The sequence below is a fragment of the Camelus dromedarius genome, chromosome Y (assembly GCF_036321535.1).
Source record: "Camelus dromedarius isolate mCamDro1 chromosome Y, mCamDro1.pat, whole genome shotgun sequence".
Taxonomy (NCBI): Eukaryota; Metazoa; Chordata; class Mammalia; order Artiodactyla; family Camelidae; genus Camelus; species Camelus dromedarius.
In genome coordinates this window covers 6,142,072-6,160,955 of record NC_087473.1, presented here as the reverse complement: position 1 = coordinate 6,160,955, position 18,884 = coordinate 6,142,072, and the positions used below count along the sequence as shown (strand labels likewise).

At 32.8% G+C, this 18,884-nt stretch overlaps 1 pseudogene; it reads right to left on the bottom strand.

Moving 5' to 3' along the window:
* Nucleotides 1-580: 580 nt before the first annotated feature.
* Nucleotides 581-2,258, bottom strand: LOC135320419 (heat shock transcription factor, Y-linked-like; annotated as a pseudogene).
* Between the last annotated feature and the right edge of the window lie 16,626 nt (nucleotides 2,259-18,884).

Here is an 18,884-nt window from a genome sequence, read left to right as displayed (position 1 = left end):
ACTATAGTGTAGACTCTTGAGAGGAGGAAATGAAAGCACCAGTTGGAATGCTTTGAGAACAGCACAAAGAAGACCATAGATATAATTACTTCTTAAATTCTACCACATGCTGAATGTGCCATCTGAGACTACATCATGTGACCTTTATGATTCCAGGGACGAAATAATAGAGACCATGATAACTGGGCCGGTTCCTGCATTTATCTCGTGTTCCAATGTATCCTAACAACACTATTAATAATTTCCAGGATGAACCAGAAGCCAGTTAGTACTTTTCCCTCTCTACATGTTATAGTCTGTTCCCAAATTCTTCCATTTTCTCTTCTTCCTTACAAGAAATTATTCAAATTTACTCCCATATTGTTCTGTCACATGATCATATCAATCAAATATCTCTTCCTTTTTTAAATAGTAACTTAGTCTCCCACTTTACTCTTAAGTATTTTTAAAAAAACTAGGAAAATAAAGGCACACATGTAGGTTTATTGTTCAAATAATAAAATTGCAGATATTTGTTGACATTTGCCAACATCAACTTTAATCTTTGTTATCTTGCATAATCTGGTAGTCCCATGGCAGATCAGTTGTAATTAGGATGACGTTCATAACCTGCAGTTGGCTGATGAGTTGGCCATGAATGAGTGGTAGCTGATGTATCAGCTATCACTGGCACTGGGAACCGTGGGTTACTCTCTGGTTGAAGCTTAGAAAAAGGACCTTCTTTGGCCGATATGTTTTGATATCTATTTGGAAAATTAGAAGGATCAACCATCAGTCTAAGATAATTGGTCTCTATGGGAGATACGTTGCTGTACTGAGAAGTAGAATTTGTGTTGTAATGAAATTCACAACACGGCTATTTGCTTTAGTGTAGCTGCTTTGTGAGTGCACGTGGAAAGTGGTCAAATGATTTAAAATAGCACGTTGATCCACTTCAATTTGTTCTGGTGGTCAAACTGACATTGATGATGCAGGAGAAAAATCACCTCTCATCGGGGTACTTTTATCACCAATTATGTGGTTAGTAGAGGGCTTTCTTATTAGAGGCATGTTTAAATTTTCAGCAGGTAAAAATGCACTTTCTCCTCTAGTGTCAGCCACAAAACCAGAATTATGATTATCCACATTACCCCCTGCTTTATAGTGCTTCTTTTTGAAATCTTGAGCCAATGAAGTTACCAGACAAGCATTTTTAATCCCAACTCTTCTTTTTATTCTCACTAAAAGCTGGGGACAGTCTCATTTAAAATTTGGATTATGATAGAACTGCAGCTACAAACAAAGGAGAAAGATTTTAGTAATACTTTCAAACAATATACAACACTACAATAATTCTACTCTATAAAACCTCAGATTTCATGTTTACTATACAAAGATAATATCATCAAAATGTGAACATTGCTGACTATTTTTTGAAATTCCTTATTTGGAAAATAAACTTTTAAATATTATTGTCATCAAATTTAAAACGTTAACATTTGCATTAACGGTGAATGCCCCCTTTGAAAAAGCAGCTTTAATACCTTTATTTACATTTTGATAAGACTCATAGTTGCTAGTAAAGTTTCTCATAATCTTGAATACTTAACACACTGTCTTCATTTTTTAGATAAAATAAAGAATTTTAGCCTTAGTAGTTTTATACAGTTTTCAAAATCTAACTTTTCATTTATATTACCATTGATTGATGTACAAAATAAAATTTTATATATAAGTTACGAAGTGGTGACAAAATTTCCGAATACCTTGCTTAAAACAGAGACTTCTTTTTCTTCTGCCAAGAAGTCAGCTAGAGAAGTAGATCTTTGAAAATTCTGCCGCACTTTACTAAACCCATAAAGGTTAAGCTGTCTAACTAAGCTTTTCATACTTCCAGTTTCAAATATTCTGAAAGGGACCTTTCTTTCCAAAACTTCCTTCTTAAAGGCATCTTCATCGATCACTAATGAAGTTTCATTATCATCCCACCAGATGGATTGAAATTAGTCACTCCCAACCATTTTCCAGAGTTTTCTTGGAAATGTCAGAGAACGAAAATAATTATCTTCATCTGGTTCAGAGACACAATGTGTGTAACATGGTCTTTTTATCAAGGATTCTTCACACAAAGTCTGAAAAGCATTTTCTTCAATCATAGACCGCATGTCCAAGTCCCCAGAGAATGTTTGATCACATAACAGAGATCTACTGGACTTTCCTGAATCCGTTGGTCCATATTTAGGAGACATATCTTGAATTTCTGAAGAAACTTGTGCCATCTCAAGTAACTTTTTCTACAGCTCCTTTTATAATCTGCATGATTTTGAGCACTGCAGCTTCAAATGCTGCTTTGGCAGGCCTGCACACATAAACTGCTAGGCCATCACAGTCGTTCTCAACCTGAGTAGCTGTGACATCACAAAATGACTGGTCTCCTAGCAACCCAAGTGTAACATTCAGCCAGTGATTATTTGTCATTCATCCAGTTAAAATGAAACTTATAGGATGTTTATTTTTACAGTGTGATCTGCAAATATTATTCTCACAACATATTTTTAAAAAAATAAAATCTGGGGTCTATGAAATAAAACCAATCTCCTTCCTTTTGTACACAAGTATATACCAGATTGGTGAACAGAGTATAACTAATGCACTAAATAAATAAACTAATTTTAAAGTTATGGAATTTTCATTGAAATGTGTTTAAAACCTGTAAAAAAGATATAACTGTTTCATTATCATTTGTAATTAAAATGAAACGTAATTTGATTTCGATATGGAAGTAATTTTTTATCTGTGTGGTTTACATTAAGTAGCTCTATATACAAAAAATGAGCAGAATAAATATTGGTTCATTTGGTATGTTTATAAATGGTAAATATTTATGAAATAAAATTAGATTAAAATAATTAATCAAATTTAAGAAATCCCAAAGGGTGGAATTTTTTTTAATTGTAATTCAGTATTATAAGTAAAACAAATGTAATTTAATATTCTTCTTTAAAATTACAAAAGAGAAAATTTTATTGTATACTTACAAATGTTTATTTTTGCCATTCTTTCACTCAGACATTTTTCAGTCCTTTGAAGGTATAAATTTTCTAGTCATCTTTATAATCCATACCCTTCTGGCTCCTGTTAAGTGTTCCAACATGATGTTAATAATTAAACTTATGCACAAGATCCGGGGTTCCATACCCAGTGCCTACATTAAGGGGCAAACAAACAAACAAACAAACAACAGTATATGTGTGTTGGTGTAGAAAAGACCAGCTAAATACATTTTAGGAAGCAATTTGCTTCTCAGTCCTGAAACAGTTGGCATTCTTAGTATAATATGGCATTTAAGGCAAGTATTTTGTGCTCTAATTGTAAATAATAACTATGTTCTATATCAGTAAACTGTAGTAAATCCAGTTCTACCAAAAGTTATATTCGTTATTTTGAAATAAATTCCATTAAACATAAGCCATATTCAAAATGAGAGACAAAATTTCTAAATAAATAAATCTACACTCAAGCTACAATGTAACTTTTTCCTTCATTATATGCATATTCAATTCTAAATAAATATTAGCAACCTGAATATATGGCATATTATATGTATCATAAACTATAGTTAAGTGGGATTTAGTTCTGATTCGTAAATATTATTTAACATACACAAATCAATAAATGTGATACCATCCTTTAAAAAACAATGAATACAAAAATAATAATCTCAATAGATGTAGGACATTTATTGACAGAACTTAACTTTTTTATGAAAAAATTCTTAACAAATTTGCTCTAGGTAGAATGTAACTAAACATAATAAAAGCCATATTTAAAAAAACATGACTAATATCAAGCTCAATATTCACATACAGGAAGGTTTTCCTCTGGACCAGTAATAAGAAAAAGTAGCTCATTCTCACAAGTCCTAAATTACAATACTAGAAGTCCTAGCCAGAATAACTAGTCAAGAAAAAGCATAAAAGGCATCAAACTTGTAAAAAAGTAGTAAAACTTTTACAGATGACATAATTATACATAGAAAACTTCATAGACTCCTCAAGTGACTGTTAGAAATAATGAACAAACATAATAAACTTGCAGAATACAAAATTTATATACAAAAATCAGTTGCACTTTTATATACTAACAACAATTTATCACAAAGATGAATTAGGAAAAAAATTGTGTGTATAATTATATCAAAAAGAATAAAATAGGAATAAAATTAATAAATAAAATAAAAGATCTAAACAAAAATCTATTAATTACAGGTGTAAGAAATAAAATTAAACAAAATAAATAGAAAGATATTCTGTGCTATGGATTGTAAGCAATATGAGGAAATATCCTAATCTATCTTTTACAAGTTCTATGTTCCCAGCACTGCTTATTGAGGAGAATGCCTTTTTTTCATTTTATACTCCTGCTTCCTTTTTCATGGGTTAGTTGATCATGGGTGTAAGGGATTATATCTGCTTGCTCTATAATCTTCTATTCATTGGCGTCTGTTTTTGAGCCAGTATCATGTTGCATTAATTACTAAAGTTTGTAGTAGTGTTTAAGATCAGAGAAACTTACACTATCAGATTTAATACTTTTTTCAAAATTATATGGGCAACTCTTGATTTTTGTGGTTACATATAAATTTTGAAATTATTTGTTCTATTTAATTGAAAATTCTCACGGGTATTTTGATGTGAATCACACTAAATATAGATTGCTTTGTGTAGTATGGTTGTTTTAACCATATTGTTTCACATCATTAACATAAGACATCTTTTCACTTCTTTGGATCAGTTTTAATTTCCTTCATCAATGTTTTGTATTTTTTTAATGTATAGGTTTTCACCTTATTTGTTAACTTCATTTCTAGGTATTCTTATATATATAATTATATACATAATATTTGTAAACACGTTTCCTACACAAATGCAGCAGGCAGAAGGCAGTGGCAACACATATTCAAAGTCCTGAATGAAGGAAAGCTGTAATTTAAGATACTTTATAAGCAAGGCTATCCCTTAGAATAGAAGGAGAGATAAATAACTTCCACACAAGCAAATACTAAAAGAAATTATCAACAGAAAGAAAATAATGAAAAATCTACTCTAAATACAAAAGAAGCAGAATGCTATAGAAAGGAGAAAGGCATAACTAGAAAGGCAATAGCTACAATGACTTACAACAGAATAAACATGACGTTGTAAAACAGGACATCAAAATTTTTAAGGTTCAGAGATTGAAACAGGACAAAGACAGTATTCTTGTTTCTGTTCTCTGTAGGATGGGTTAGAGTTTGTATTACTATCAGTTAAATTAAACAGATATAGTAATGCGTCCATATACATACAAAAAAAAGTAACCATAAGTCAAATCTTACAATGAAGTACCAAACCCCCCCAAAAAAAGCAAGTTAATAAAAGAAAATTATCAATCCACAAAAAGAAAAAGAAATGAACAAAAAGGAAATACCAAATCAACTGGAAAATGAAGTTCAAAATGAAATAAACACCTGTCTATCAATAATTATCATAAAAGTTAATGGACTAAGTTCTTCAATCAAAAGAAATATATTGTCAGATGGGATAATATAACAAGACCCTACATTATGAAGCATACAATAGAGCCACTTTAGGGAGAAGAACACACATCAATTGAAAGAGGATGGAAAAATATATTCCATGCAAATGGACATGACAAGAAAGCAGGTCTAGCAGTACAGGATTCACACAAAATAGACTTTAAAACAAAGGCCATAGAGAAAGATAAACAATGACATGATGTAATGATTAAACGATCAATAAAAAATGAGGGTATTAGGCCCTTTAAGATATATGCACTCAATTTTGGAGCACCTAAATACATAAAGCAAATACTAATAGATAAAAAGGGAGAAATTGATGGGAACACAATCATAGTAGGAGACTATAAAACCCCTTTACCATCATTGGAGTTGTCTTTCAGACAGAAAATTAATAAGGGAAGAAAGACACTAAAAGATAAAATAAAATATTAGGACTTGGTGGATATATTCAAAGTAGTACATCTCCCCAAAACAGAATATGCATTCTTTTCCAGTGTACATGGAACATTTTCTAGGAAAGATTATGTACTCAGGCATTGAAGAAGCCGCAACAAATTTAAGAAGATAAAAATTATTTCAAGCAGCTTTTCTGAATATAATACCATGAATCTAGAAATCAATCACAGAAAAACCAGGGAGAAAAAAATGACACCATGTAGATTAAACAACATGATACTAAAACAAGGGGGGGGGGTGATGAAGTTAAAGAAGAAAGTAAAAAGTATCTTGAGGAAAATGACAAAAACACTACACAAAGTCTATGGAATACACTTAAAGCAGGCTTAAGAGGGAAGTTCATAGTGACAAGGCCCTCCTCAAAGTAGAAGAGCAATTTCAAATAAATAATCTAATGTTGTATGTAAAATAATCATGAAAGGAAGAGCAAACAAAACCAAAAGTCAGCAGAAAGAGGGAAATAATAATGATCAAGGATGAAAGAATTCATATAGAGATTAAAAATTAGAAAAAAAATAATCAAACTATTTTTTGAAATACTAAACACACTTGACAAAACTCTGGACAGGCTCACTAACAAGAAAAGAGAGAAAACACAAGATATATATGAAATGAAAATGGAGAAACTATAAAGAGTAGAACAAATTTGCAAAATTTTATAAGGGACTACAATGAAAAACTGTATGGAAACAAACTGGATAACCTAGAAGAAATGGAGAACTTTCTGGAAATATTCAGCCCACCAATATTGCATCAAGAAGAAATTGACCATATGAACAGACAGAACACCAGAAATGGAATAGTTTTATCAATAAAATAAAAAAATCTCTGCAAACAAAATTTCACATCCAAATGGCTTCACTGGGAAATTTGTCCAAACATACAAAAAAAATCCATACCAGTCCTCCTCAAACTCTTCCAAAAGACTGATATGGAGAGAGTACTCCCAAACTCATACCATAAGGCCAACATCAACCTGATATCAAAACCAGGCAAAGACATTACCCTAAAAGAAAATTATAGGCCAATATTATTGATAAATTTAGATGTAAAAGTCCTTAAGAAATTATTAACAAACAGAATCCAAAAGCACGTGAAAAAAGATGATACACCATGATCAAGTTAGTTCATCCCAGGAACACAAGGATGGTTTAACATATGCAAATCAATCAATCAATTGTGATACACCATATCAACAAAAGAGAGGACAAAAAACAGATGATCATCTCAGTAGATGCAGAAAAAGCATTTGATGAAATTTAACACCTATTTTCAATAAAAATTCTTATCCCAGTGGGCATAGAGGGACCATATCTCAACATAATTAAAGCTATTTAAGGCAAACATATAGCCAGCAAAATACTCAGTGCTGAAAAACTGAAAACCTTCCCACAAAAATCTGAGACAAGACAAGGTTGCCCATTCTCACAATTTCTATCCAATATAGTCTTGGAAGTGCTAGCCACAACGATCAGGCAAGAAAAAGAAATAAAAGGATTCAGACTGGAAAAGAAGAGGTAAGATTGTCACGGTATGCTGGCATGACACTATACATAGGAAACTGTAAAAGCCTCACAAAATTATACTTAGGCTAAAAAAGGAACTGGGCAAGGTAGCCAGAATAATGTACAAAAATCAATTGCATGTCTTTACACTACCAGTGGATCAACAAGAAAACAAAGTATGGAAACAACCACTTTTATAACTTCACATAAAAGTACAAAATGCTTAGGTATAAATCTGACCAAGGAGGTGAATGACCTATACATGGAGAACTAGAAAACATTAACTGAGGAAATTAAAAAAGATTTGAAGAATTGAAAAGATACCCAATGTTCTTGTAATGGAAGAAACAATATTGCTAAAATGGCCATACTGCCCAAGGCAATCTACAAAATTAATGCGATTTCCTATCAAATTACACAAAACGTTTTTTTATAGGACTAGAACGGATGATCCTAAGATTTATATAGAATCAGTAAATATCCATAATTTCCAAAGCAATATTGAAAAAAGAAAAAGAGGTTGGAGGTATAACCAGCCTCATCTCCATACTATTTTATAGCTACAATAATCAAACTGACATGATATTGGAACAGAAACAGGCATATGGGCCAATGGAACAGAATAGAGAGCATAGGAATAAATCTACAGGCCTATGTTGAAATAATTTTTGACAAAGTAGCCAAGAATATGAAACAGTAAAGACCATCTCTTCACCAACTGGTGTTGGGAAAACTAGATAGCATCATGCAGAGTAATGAAATTAGAACACTCCTTCACTCCATACAAAAGAATAAACTCAAAATGGTTTGAAGAATTAAATGTAAGGCTATACACAGTAAATCTCCTAGAAGAAAACATAGACAAAACATTCTGAGATAAATCTCAGCAATGATCTCCTACAACAGACTACCCACATAATGGATATAAGAGCAAAATTAATAAATTGGACCTAATTAATCTTATAAGCATTTGCACAGCAAGGGAGCTAAAAACAAAGCAAAATGACAACCTACAAGATGAAAGAAAATATTTAGAAGTGATGCAACTAGCAAAGGCTTAATTTCCAAAATAGAAAGAGTTCATACAACCTAATAATAAAAAAAAAAAATCTGAAAATGGGCAGAAACCTTAAATAAGCAATTCTCCAATAAAGACATACAAATCCCAAATAGATATATGGAAAAAAAATGCTCACTATCATTAATTATCAGAGAAATGCAAATCAAAACTGCAATGAAGTATCACCTCTCAATAGTCAGAATGGCCATCATTCAAAAGTCCACAAACAATAAATGCTGGGGAAGCTGTGGAGAAAGGGACCCCTCCTAAACTGTTGGTAAGAATGTAGTTTGGTTCAGTCATTGTGGAAAACAGGATGGGTTGCCACAGAAGACTAAAAATAGACAACGTACAATCCAGTAATCCCACTTCTGGGTATATATCAAAGAGAACCCTAATTCAAAAACACACCTGCACCCCAATTTTCATAGCAGTGCTATATACAACAGCAACGACATGGAAGCAACTTAATTGTCCATCAACAAATGACAAGATACAGGAGTTGTGGCATATTTATACAACGGAATAATACTCTCATAAAAAATGATAAAACAATGATATTTACAGCAACATGGGTTTCCCCAAAAACTGTCATTCGAATTGAAGCCAGAAAAAGAAAGAAAAATAATACATGACATGACATATATGGAACCTTAAAAAAAAGTTCGATGAGGGCACTATGATTTCATCTACTAAACTGAAACGCACTCGCATATCTACTAAATATTCTAACGTTTCCTGTGGAAAGGTGCTGGGACTGGATATATTTGGGAGATGTAGGTTTATAAATGTTATACACTATATATAAAAATAGATTATTTCAAATTTTTTTTGTATGACAAAGGGCATTGTGTTAAATATAGTGAAGTAACATTGAGCAACAAAAAATATATTCATGAACTGGGACACTGTGCTATACACCACAGACTGACACATTGTAAATGGCAGTACTTCAATCATAAATAAAAGAATAAATAACTAAATAAGCAAATTAAATAAATAAGTAAATAAATAAATAAATAATAATAAAAAGAAATACAAAGATTCACAATACTTGACTTTACACCTTAAGAATCTAGGAGAAAAATCAAAGAATAAGGAAGAAAATTGAATGAATCAGAGTAAGGCAAAAAACAAGAGAAACAATGGAAATGATAAAAAAAAAAAAAAGCCTAAGTCTGTTTTTCTTAAACATAAAGTGGACAAACGTTTTGTTTGGCTAAGAAAATAAAGACTCAAATAAAATTAGAAATAAAAGAGAAGATATTACCACTGATGTTACAGAGATACATAGGATCTTAAGAAATTACCACTAGCCAAAAATTTGAATGACCTAGAACAAAAGACAAATTTCCAGAAACATATGTCTTCCAATACTGAATCAAGAAGAAATTAGAAAATTAAATAGAGCAAAAGTGTGTATGAGTAAATCAGTAATCCATACCTCCCAAAACAGAAAATATTTACAAGATGACTCTACTAGTGAATTCTCTCATATATTTGAAGACAATTTCTAACCAATTATTCCCCAAATGTTCCAAGAATTTAAAGGGGTGAAAGATTCCATACTGGTTTTATGATGCCAGCTATATATGCAAAACAAAGCTAGAAAGGACATTATATGCAAAGTATAGAATAATATCCATGATGAACATATGTGCCACAATTCTCAACAAAACACAAGCAAAATGAATTCAACAACACATTTAAAGTATCATACACTATGTGTTAAGGGATTTATCCCTGGGTTTAAGGATATTTCAAAATTTTCAAATCAATAAAGGTGACATGCCACACTACTAGAATGAGAAATGAAAATCACACAATTGTCTCAATAGGTGCAGAAAGAGCATTGTATATAAAGAAACATCCTTTTATGATACTCCCGACAACTAAAATTAACTCTGTCAGTGGCACGATATCATATACACACAAAAAGTGTGTGGAGAGAAGCGATGCAGTTCACTGTTTACTAATTCTTAGAAAAAGGGTTTATATCTCATGAACAATGACTCACATAATATCTAAGTTATAACAATGTTAATAATCTTTAGCTATTTATATCCCCATGCTCCTGCAGTAAGCACAGGATGTTAAATGATCAAGTATTGTTTCAAAGTTCGTCACAAAACTTCATTAAATAGGCCATCTCTTAACCTGCCAGCTATGACTGTCCTAGGTTGTTCTCCTCTGAGGATCTTTCCCATCATTTTCTATCCAGCCATCCATACTGGATACATTGAGTAGGTCATTTCTTATCCAGCCTGGATATGGGACATTCCTAAAAGTTTATCAGTTCAGCCTATCGGCTTATTCTCTAGAGCCTTCAGACAGGAGCCTACAAACCCAACATCACTTGACAGAAAAGTGAATGAAGAAAATTTGATGTATATATAAAATGGAATCAATAATTTGCATTCCTATCAACAGTGTCCACGGTGTTCCTTTTTCTCCACCAACATCTATTTCTTTTCTTTTGATGAGAGCCTTCTGACAAGTGTGAGGTCTTGTCTCATTTTTGGTTTATTACTTTCCTAATAATTTATAACTCTGAACATATTTTTATGTGTCATTTAGCCAACTGTAAGTTTTCTTCGGAAAATTGAGTCAGATCTATCTATTCAGTTCCTATGGACTGTTTTTAATTGGATTGTTTGGTCTTTTTGTTGTTGTTGTGGGGTATGATTTTGCCATATATTTTGGATAATAACACTCGATTTGAAAATATCACTTGCAAATATATCCTCCCATTGTGTTGGTTGACTTCATTTTATTGATCATTTCCTCTGCAGTGTAAATCTCTTTAGAGTGATACAATCATACTTCTTTAGTTTTGCTTCTGCTTCCCTTGACAGAGGAGACATTTGTAGAATCCAATTAAGTCCAATGTCAGAGTGTACTACTTATGTTTTTCTCTAGGATTTTTGTCTTCGGGTTTTATATATTTTATATGCCCAGGAGAGGGATTGCTGGGTCGTATGATAGGTCTATTTTGTTTTTTAAAGGAACTTCCATACTGTTTCCAAAGTGGTTGCACCAATTTTCATTCCCACCAACAGTGTAGGAGAGTACCTTTTCCTCCACAACCTCCCCAGCCTTCATTACTTGTAGACATTTTGATGGCAGCCCTTCTCATTAGTGATAGGTAAAACATTATTTTATTTTTGTCTTGCCTTTGTATAATTATTAGTAATATGAGCATGATTTTATGTTCCTGTTTTTCATCCGTGTGTCTTATTTAGAGAATTGTCTTGTGCTCATTTTCTGGCAGAGTTGTTATTAAATTTTTGAAATGGAGTTATATGAACGATTTGTGTATTTTAGTAATTAGCCTCTTGTTGATAGCATTGTTTCCAAGTATTTTCTCCCATTTGGAAGTTTATATTTTTATTTTGTTTATTTTGCTGTGTAGACGCTGTTAACTTTAATTAGGACCTTTTTATTTAATTTGATTTTATAGTTTTCAGCTTGGGAGAGCGACGTAAGAACATTTTGCTACAATTTATGTTTTGTTTTGCTATGTTAGCTTCTAGGAGATTTATTGTGTCATGTATTAGATTCAGATTTTTAAAACATTTTGAGTTTATTTTTGTACAATGTGAGGGAGTGTTCTAATTTCATTGATTTCCATTTAGCTGTCTAGCTTTCTCAATATCACTTGCTGAAGACTGTCTTTTAGGCATTGTATATTTTTGTTTCTTTGTCATAGGTTAATTGACCATAGGTGTGATGTGTTATTTCTGCCTCTGTGTTCTGTTCCAGTGATATAGATGTTTGTTTGTTTTCCAGTATTGTGCTGTTTTGATTACTGTATTATTTTAATAAGTCTGAGATCTGGGAGTCTTATGCCTCCAATTGTGTTCTTTTCCCTCAATGTTTCTTTTGCAGTTCTGGTTCTTTTGCAGTTCCATACAAATGTTAGGACTGTTTTTAGTTTTGTGGAATATATCATGTAGTTCTATCTGAATAACATTATATCTGTAGACATCATTTGTAGTATGTTTATTGTAAAAATATTTATTCCTCTAAACTAAGACCATGAGATTTATTTCCATTTCTTTGCATCATCTTCAATTTTCTTTATCACTGTCTTCTTGATTTTATTATATTGGTTTATTTATAGGTTTTTCATTTATTGATGTGATTTCATATGGATTTTTTTAAATTATGGAATACTTCATTGTTAGTGTAAATAAAAGTGACAGTTTTTGTATATTAATCATGAATCATGCTACTTTGCTAAATGTATTTATAAGTTTTCGTTGTTTTTGTGTGGAGAAATTTTAGGTTTCTCTATATAGATTATCATGTCATCTGAAATAATAACAGTTTTACTTCTTTCAAGCCAACTTGAATAACTTTTTTCTTGTCCGATTTCTGTTGCTAGGACTTCCCATACTGTGTTTAATAGAAATGGTGAGAGTGGGCATCCTTGTCTTATTCCTTAATTTGGCTTTCAGTTTTTCACCTTTGCATATTATGTTGTCTGTGTGTCTGTAATAAATGACTTTAGTTATGTTGAGATATATTTCCTGTATCCTTCTTTGGTAAGAGGTTTCTATTGTTGTTGTTGTTGTTGTTGTGTTGTGGTTGTGGTTGTTTTAAAGTATAAACTTTGTATTTTGTGAAATGCTTTTTATGGGTTTATTGGGATGACCAATTTGATTTTCCTTTTTCTTTTGTTAATCTGTGGTAACAAACTGATGGATTTGTGTATGTTGAATCTCCCTTGTGACGCTGCAATGAATCCAATTTTATCATGGTGTATGATTCATTTTATGTATTGCTGGATTTAGTTTGCTAATAATATTTGCAGAATTTTTGCATCTATATCAATCAAAGATATTGGCTTGAAGTTATCTTTGACCATACTTTGTTTGTTGGCTTTGATATCAGGGTGATGAAAGCTTCATAGAAGTAATTTGGGAGTTTCACTCATCTTCAATATTTTTGAATAGTTTGAAGAGTATAAGTTCTGCTTTGTATTATTGTACAGTTCTCCACGCGAGCTGTTTAAATCTGCACTGGTATTTAACGATTTTTTAAAATGCAGACTCTATCTTTCTTCTGCTAATCAGTTTGTTCAAATTATATGTTTCTCCTTATCTCTGTATCTTTCTAGACATGTGCCCATTTTTTCTAAGTTGTCCAGAATATTGGCATGAAAGTGTTGACAATAAGATCTCTTTTTTATATATCTGTGGTAACAATTGTTGTTTCTCTTCTTTTATTTCTTACTTTATTGCTTTGGAGCATCTCTCTTTTCTTCATGATGCACCTGGCTAGAGGTTTTTTGATTTTGCGTATCTTAAAAACAAAACAAAACAAAAAAAACTTTGGGTTAACTATTGTTTTCCATAGTGTTTTCTCTATAATTTATATATATGCCTGTAATATTTAAGATCATGTTTTTCCTGTTTTTAACTTTTTTTTATTGATTTACATTCATTTTACAAAGTTGCCTCAAATTCCTGTGTAGAGCAAAATTTTTCACATACAATAAACATATATATATTTGTTGTCACATCTTTTACCTTGTGAGCTGCCATAAGATCTTTTGTATATTTTCCTGCGCTATACAGTACAATCTTGCTTATCTATTCGACAGTTTTGGCATTCCAGTCTATCTCTTCCCAACCCCCGCACCCTTGACAACCAAAATTTTGTACTCTATGTCTGCGTGTCTATTTCTGTTTTTAGTGTATGATTGTTTAGTTTTGCTTCATTTCTTTCTTAGATTTCATGTATGAGCGATCTCATATGATATTTTTCTTTCTCTTTTTGGCTTACTTCACTTAGAATGACATTCTCCAGGCGCATTCTTGTCGCTGAAAATGATGTTATGTTGTTGGTTTACATGGCTGAGTAGTATTCCATTGTATAAATATACTGCCTCTTTTTTATCCAGTCATCTGTCCATGGACATTTAGGCTGTTTCCATGTCTTGGCTATTGTAAATACTGCTGGCTATGAACATTGGGGTGCATGTGTCATCCTGAAGTAGGGTTCCTTCTGGATATATGACCAGGAGTGGAATTCCTGGGTCATATGATAAGTCTATTCCTAGGCTTTTGAGGGATCTCCATGCTGTTTTCCAGATTGGCTGTACCAAAATGCATTCCCTCCAGCAGTGTTGGAGGGTTCCCTATTCTCCACAGCCTCTCCAGCACTTGTCATTTGTGGATTTTTGAATAATGGGCATTCTAACTGTTGTGAGTTGATACCTCATTGTAGTCTTGATTTGCATTTCTCATATAATCAGTGATATTGAGCATTTATTGATGTGCCTGTTGAATATCTGCATGTCTTCCTTGAAGAATTGCTTGTTTAGGTCTTCTGCCCATTTTTGGATTGGGTTGTTTGTTTTTCCTTATTCAGTTGGATGAGCTGCTAATATATTCTGGAGATCAAGCCTTTGTCAGTTTCATTTGCAAAATTTTTTTCCCATTCCATAGGTTGTCTTTTTGTTTTACTTCTGGTTTGCTTTCTGTGTAGAGGCTTGCAAGTTTCATTAGGTCACTTTTGTTTCTTACTGCTTTCATTACTTCTACGAGAAAAGTTTCGAGATGGATGTCAAATAATGTTTTGCCTTTGTTTTCCTCTAGGAGGTTTATTGTATCCTGTCTTATGTTTAAGTCTTTGATCCATTCTGAGTTTATTTTTGTGTCTGGTGTAAGGGAGTGTTCTAGCTTCATTGATTTACATGCTGCTGTCCAGCTTTCACAACACCATTTGCTGAAGAGACCGTCTCTATTGGATTGTATATTCTTGCCTCCTTTGTCTAAGTTTAATTGACCAAAAGTTTGTCTATTCATTTCTGGGCTCTCTATTCAGTTCCATTGACCTATATGTCTGTTTTTGTACCAATACAGTGCTGTCAGGTTGACTGTAGCTCTGTAGTATTATCTGAATCGTTAGCATAAAGAAATGCCACTGATTTTTGAACCTGAATCTTGTAACCTGCTACCTTGCTGAATTCTTTGATCAGCTGTAGTAGATTTTGTGTGGATCTTGCAGGGTTTTCTATATATAGTAACATGTCATCTGCCTATAGTGAGACTTTTACCTCTTCCTTTCCAATTTGGATCCCTTTTCCTTCTCTCTCGTTTGATTGCTGTGGCTAGGACTTCCAAGGTTTTGTTGAGTATGAGTGCTGATAGTGTGCAACCTTGTCTTGTCCCAGATTTTAGTTGGAAGATTTTGACTTTCTCACCGTTGAGTGCTATGCCGGATCTACGTTTGTTATATATAGCTTTTATGATGTTGAGATATGTTCCCTCTATGCCCACTTTGGGCGTTTTTATCATACATGGTTGCTGAATTTTTTCAAATGCATTTCCTGCATCTATTGAGATGATCATGTGGTTTTGGCACTTTCTCTAGTTGATGTGATATATTACATTGATTGATTTGCATATGTTGAACCACCCATGTGTCCTTGGGATGAGCCCCATTTGGTTATGATGTATAATCTTTTATATGTGTTGTTGGATTCTATTTGCTACTATTTTGGTGAGGATTTTGGCATCAAAGCTCATCAGTGATATTGCCCTGTAATTCTCTTTTTGGTAGTGTCTTTGCCTGGTTGTGGTATTAGGGTGATTGTGGCTTCATAGAATGAGTTTGGGAGTATTCCTTCTTTTTCAATCTTCTGGAAGTGTTTGAGAAGGACTGATATGAGTTCTTCTTTGTATGTTTGGTAGAATTCCGCAGTGAAGCCGTCCGGTCATGGACTCTTCATTGTATGGAGTTTTATATTGCTATTTTGATTTCATTTCTAGTGATCTGTTTGTTCAAGGGGTCAGTTTCTTCTTGATTCAGTCTTGGTGGACTGTATGTTTCCAGAAACTTGTCCATCTTCTCTAGGTTGTCCAGTTCAGTTCCATGGAGTTTTTCATAAAATCCTTGTATGATATTCTGTATTTCTATTTTATTTGTTGTAATTTCTTAATTCTTTTTTCTTATTTTGCTAATTTGTGCTCTCTCTCTTTTCTTCTTTTTGAGTTTGGCCAGAGGATTGTCGATTTTTCTTACTTTTTCAAAAAACCAGCTTTTGGATTGGTTGATGTTTTTCCTATGGTCTTTGGAACCTCCATTTTATTTATTTCCTCCACAATCTTTATGATTTCCTTCCTGCTGCTGCCTTTTGGTGATTTTTGTTCTTCCTTTTCTAGTTCATTCAGCTGGTGGGTTAAATTGTTTATTTGTGATTGTTCTTCTTTTTTGAGGAAGGCCTGTATCACTCTAAACTCCCCTCTTTGCTCGGCTTTTCCTGAGTCCCATAAATATTTTGTGGTTTTTCTTTCATTTCCTTTGTCTAAAGGTATTTTTTCTATTTCAGCATTGAATTATTCATTGACCCATTGGTTTTTAATAACATATTGTTTTATCTCCATGTTTTCCTTTTGTTCTCCTTTGTTTCTCTGTTGTTGAGTTTTAGCTTCATGGCATTGTGGTCAGTAAAGTTGCTCGATGAAATTTCTATCTTCTTACAATTGCTGAGGTTTCTTTTGTGCCCACGTACACGATCAATCCTGGAAAATGCTCCTTGTGCCCTTGAAAAGAATGTATATCCCATTTTGGGGGGGTACAATGCTCTGAAAATATCCACCATGTCTAATATTCCTATTGTATTATTTAATTTCTCTGTTGCCATATATATTTTCTGTCTCGGTAATCTGCCCAGTGATGTTAATGCATTGTTGAAATCTCCAACTGTGATTCTATTCCCATTACTATGCCCCTTTATCTCTGTTAGTAATTATTTTATGTATTTAGGTCCTCTCTATTTGGTGCATATGTGTTAATGAGTGTACTATCCTCATCTTGTATCACTCCTTTAATCATTAAAAAATGTCCTTCTTTATCTTTCTTCATGACATTTGATTTAAAGCCTATTTTGTCTCAAATCAGTACTGCAACACCTGGTTTTCTGGCTTTTCCTTTTGTATGGAATACCCTTTTCCATCCTTTCACTCCCAATCTATATGTGTCCTTCTCCCACAAGTGGGTCTCTTGTATGCAGCATATTTAAGTTTCTTGCTTTATTATATCCCCTGCCACTCTATGTCTTTTGACTGGAGCATTTAGTCCATTCACATTTATAGTAATTGATGATAGGTTTGTGTTTATTGCCACTTTGACCTTATCTTTGAAGTTGACAAGGTATTCATCTTTGTTACTTTCATCTTCCTTTTATGGTTTGGTAATTTTCCTTTGTATTATCCTGAAATTTATTTTGTTTTTTGATTCCCTGATTAGTTTTTGTCTTGTTTTTACCCTTTTTTATGTCTATTAGCCCATTACTATAACTGCTTTTATTAAACTGACAGTAACATGATCTGAAACCCATTTTATGAAGAACAAAAAATTTTAAAAGGAAAGACAAAGAAAACAACTCTGTATTTTCCTGTCTCCCTATTCCACTCTCAATGATTTGTATGTCTTATTTTATAATTTCATGTTTATTTTATTTGTAATTCATGTGTTATAACCTTTCCAGCAGCAAGTTTCTCATTTCTGTAGCATCCTGCTGCTTTTCTATTTAGACTAGTACTTTCAATATTTTTTAAGTAAGTTTTTAGTGTTGCTAAACTCTTGTAGGTTTTTCTTGTCTGTGAAATTATTTATGTCACCCTCTATCATAAAGGATAGCCTTGCAGGATAAAGTATCTGAGAGTATGTCTATTTTTCATTCAGTACTTTTAGTATATCTTAACACTCCCTTCTTGCCTGTAGTGTCTGTGTGGAGAAATGATCTGAGATCCCTATGGGGGTTCCCTTGTAATTCACTCTTTGCTTTTCTCTTGTTGTCTTTAGGATCACTTCTTTATCCTTGATTTTGGCCATCTTAATTATATGTTGTTGTGTGGGTGTACTTGGGGTCTTTCTGTTTGGGACCCTCTGAGCTTCCTGTCCTTGGATATCTCATTCCTTCTTTAAATTTAGGAAGTTCTCAGTCATGACATCTTCAAACACCTTTGCAAACTCCTTTGATATTTCTTCCCCTTCTGGGACATCTATCATGCAAAATTTGGCATGCTTTATATTATCCCATAGTTCCCTTATGCTTTTTTCATTTGTTCCTGGTTGTTTCTCTTGTATGACTTCTGATTGGGTGCTTGCTATTGTCCTGTCTCCTAAGTCACTAATTCATTCCTCTGCATTTTCTAGTCAGCTTTGCATTGCTTTACATCATTCCTCATCTCAGTCAAGTGGTTTACCTATTCTACTCGGCTCTTCTTTATAGCTGTCATTTCATTTATGACATATTTTATATCTCTAAACACTACCTCTGTTATTT